A 2,731-nucleotide genomic window follows, 5' to 3' on the forward strand; every position below is an offset into this window, starting at 1 on the left:
TAAGTTGAATGACCTGCAAATTGTTCTGCGAAGTCATCAACACACAGTGGCAAGCTGGCATCTTTGATGGTTTTGCTATTGAGCTTCTGTAGATCATGTACTAGTCTATAAGTGTTATCTTTCTTTTCTACTACGAATATTCTTGATCAGTATGCCGACTGCAATGGCTCGTATACATTTCCTTCTTGATGTTCCTCTATTAAATCTACTATTTTCCCCTCCATTGCCAACAGGAATCTGATTGGTTTCTCCTGCCATGGATCATGCTTAACTGTACATATCACATAGTCAGGAAAATATTCTCTATTAAACACTCCTCGCTCTTTACTAGAATAGGCAAAGGCATTTGGGTGCCTGCCTACTATATAAACCAAAAGATCAACCTCTGTGGTTTGGAGAAACCCTTTAGGTATAGTGTCTATCATGGCCTGGACTCGTTCGGGTGTAAACTTTTCAGTGTATTTAAAGTTCTCCACCGATATTGGCGTAAATGGTATTGGCTTGATGTAGTCGATCACAATTTCTTTATATTGGGGAATTGGAGCGGTTGGATCCCCGACAGAGACAGGCTTCTTTTTCTGATCTACCCATTTGTACTTAGCTGCTTCTACCACCCTCGCTATATCCTTGGCAGCTTCTCCAGCCTTGGTTGCTGTTAAACCTCGTGTTTCTAGTAGCCAATGAATAAAATATTCAAATCTCCATACTGGTTCTAATCCCGTTAAATCCCATACTTGTTGTAACACTCCAATATATTCTGTATTCCCTCCACTCTTTATTATTTCTGGATTTATCAAGTCATTGGCTGGCATGATTAGCTTGGATTCCGTTCCTGCCAGTCCAAGTGACTCATATAACAGGTTGCCTATTCTAGGCACAGCTGGGATTTTATCTTCTTCTGCTCGTTTTGAGCAAGTAATTTCTGATCTTTGTCCATCTATTATTCCCTTGTATGGTACTTCGATGTTTAGATATGCCCTGCTAGATGAATAACATTGCATAGGCACGGATTGTAGATTCCTATTGTCCAATACTCTTGTGACTACTACCTTAATTGAAGGTCCATCTTTTCTCCCTGCTACCCAGGCTTGAGCTACCATTCCCTCGCCCGGTGTATATTCTATTTTCATTGTATGGTAGTCCATGAACAGTTGTCCTAATACTACCTTCCATTCTCCTATGGTATCTCTGCTCGTAACGAAGAAGTTATGGTCAAATCTGACCCCTCCGATGCTGATGGGAGTCTCCCTGCATATTCCTAATAGACCAACAGGTGATCCGTTGATTCCCTTCACTTGAAATTTCCAGTACTTCGTAGTATCCATTGGTAGATTCAATTCCTTTTGAATATCCATGGACATGAGGTTGAGTTCACTCCCAGTGTCCAGTAACATTTCTACTTTGAAGTTATTAATGTGTCCCACAACTTTTCCCGAAGCCATGGTTATGAATTGTTGCTGCATTGATATTTGTTCATCCTGTCGGAACTCCTTGGGGATTTCACTTAATTGTACCAAATAATCTTCTGTATTGTCTGTATCATATTCTTCATCTTCAAATGATATCCATCTTACTTCCCAATTCCCTAGTACTTCCTTGGTATCCACTAGTTTATGGTGTGACTTAGTTGCTTCCTGTACTCGTTTGGCCAATGTAATAGATGACCCTAATACATCCCTCATGGTTAAACTAACTGGTTGGCACATTATTTTCTCAAAGACATCCTCCATCTTGATGGATTCTTGGACATCAGCAGAATACTTGAATTGTTTGGCCATTCTTGGTTTCTTGACAGCATTTGTCATTTCCACATCCTGGCTGACCAAAGGTCTGGGCAGATTCTCGGATGGTTTAAGGACCACGGGGATCTCTTCCACATCTTTTGATTTGCTCTTAACCTCTGGTATAGTAATTATTACTTCTGGCTTCATCTGCACTTTGACGGGTCTCTTGATCAGATCAAATCTCTGCTTTTTGACAGCTTTATTTGTCTTAGTTACTTCGTATGCATTAGCCTCGTCTGTCACTCCCATTAATGAATTGGATTGGCCAAATTTGAATACAGGTTCTCCTCCTGTCATTAATTCTAAATGGGCTACCAAGCCAGACAGCTCTTTTCCCTTTATCAGCTTTCAAGATTGCTTTCACCATTCCTCCTTCTATATCCCTATTGGGCATTTCTAACCCATTCGTTCTAATTATCCATCCGTCTTCAGTGTAACATATCTTGCTGTTCCATAGCAATAATAACGTCTCCAGACAATTCTTGAGTCCGAAACTATGAGTATTTATCTGACCACACATCCAGCATGCCTTAGGCAGTCCGAATGATGGTCTCTGGTTAATATTTGTGAAAGTAGCCAGCTGAATTTCCAATTGCCCCAATTGTTTGGTGAGGCTGTCTATGTTGCTTTGGATGGAAGAGGATGGTGTCGACAGGACTATTCCTCAATGTCATATCCATACAATCCCGACCTCCGCTCCGGGCTCCCGGAACTCCGAACTCCGACTTCCGGAGCCCTACTTCCCTTCCATCACCTTCTCCTTGCCGACTCCCAAGAGGTTATCCCACCTCCGGCTCGCACACCACCTTCGGTCCGACTCCAGAACATTCCGGGTCCGACCCCAACCTCGACACCTTCCAGACGAGTATGCAAAACCTATGCTCCCGACTCCGGACCTCCGCTCCGGAATCCCGTTCGCGTCTCCGTCTCCGGAACCTCCGGTCTTA

The sequence above is a fragment of the Cantharellus anzutake genome (genome assembly GCF_015039405.1).
Source record: "Cantharellus anzutake strain C23 chromosome Unknown EI90scaffold_208, whole genome shotgun sequence".
NCBI lineage: Eukaryota > Fungi > Basidiomycota > Agaricomycetes > Cantharellales > Hydnaceae > Cantharellus > Cantharellus anzutake.